Genomic DNA, 1,351 nt, shown 5'->3' with positions numbered 1-1,351 from the left:
AGGGGGGGAGAAATGAATTTTCTAATCGGGAAAGCCCCTCCGGGCTCACTCGACGTCGGAAAGCCGTTCGGGGTTCTTCCGCGCTTTTGAACATTCATTCCTCCATTCCTAACTGAGATTAAGAAATGACACCGATGTCATTTATTAAAAATATAATTCTCAATCGGTAAGCTTTGGTTTCATTACTTCATCTCAATTAGGGAGGGGAGAAATTAATTTTTGAATGAGAAGAACTTGTTCGGAGTTACTGCGCGCTTTGAAAATTCATTCCTCCGCTCCTAACGGAGATGAAGAAATGAAACTGATGTCATTTATTAAAAATATAATTCTCAATCGGTAAGCTTTGGTTTCATTACTTCATCTCAATTAGGGAGGGGAGAAATTAATTTTTGAATGAGAAGAACTTGTTCGGAGTTACTGCGCGCTTTGAAAATTCATTCCTCCGCTCCTAACGGAGATGAAGAAATGAAACTGATGTCATTTATTAAAAATATAATTCTCAATCGGTAAGCTTTGGTTTCATTACTTCATCTCAATTAGGGAGGGGAGAAATTAATTTTTGAATGAGAAGAACTTGTTCGGAGTTACTGCGCGCTTTGAAAATTCATTCCTCCGCTCCTAACGGAGATGAAGAAATGAAACTGATGTCATTTATTAAAAATATAATTCTCAATCGGTAAGCTTTGGTTTCATTACTTCATCTCAATTAGGGAGGGGAGAAATTAATTTTTGAATGAGAAGAACTTGTTCGGAGTTACTGCGCGCTTTGAAAATTCATTCCTCCGCTCCTAACGGAGATGAAGAAATGAAACTGATGTCATTTATTAAAAATACAATTGTCGATCGGTAGGCTTTGCTTTCATTTCTACACCTCAATTAGGGAGGGAAGAAATTAATTTTTGAATGAGAAGAACTTGTTCGGAGTTACTGCGCGCTTTGAAAATTCATTCCTCCTCTCCTAATAGAGATTAAGAAATGAAACCACTGTCATTTATTGAGAATATTATTCTCGATCGATAGATGTTGCTTTCATTCCCTCTCCGCAATTAGGGGGGGGGGAGAAATGAATCTTCCAATCAGGGGAACCCCTCCGGACTCACTCGACGCCGGAGAGCCATTCGGGATTTCTCCGCGCATTCGAAAATTCATTCCTCCGCTCCTACTTGAGATTAAGGAATGAAACCGTTGTCATTTATTGAGAATTTAATTCTCGATCGATCGGCATCGGCTTCAATCCTTCATCTCAATTAGGGTGGGAGAAATGAATTTTCCAATCGGGGGAGTCCCTCCGAGCTCACACGACGTCGGAGAGCCGTTCGGGGTTTCTCCGCGCTTTTGAAAATTCATTCCT

The sequence above is a fragment of the Diachasma alloeum genome, unplaced genomic scaffold, assembly GCF_001412515.2.
Source record: "Diachasma alloeum isolate Michigan unplaced genomic scaffold, Dall2.0 Dall_scaffold_01001, whole genome shotgun sequence".
NCBI classification, from domain to species: Eukaryota; Metazoa; Arthropoda; class Insecta; order Hymenoptera; family Braconidae; genus Diachasma; species Diachasma alloeum.
This window is presented reverse-complemented; position numbering follows the sequence as displayed.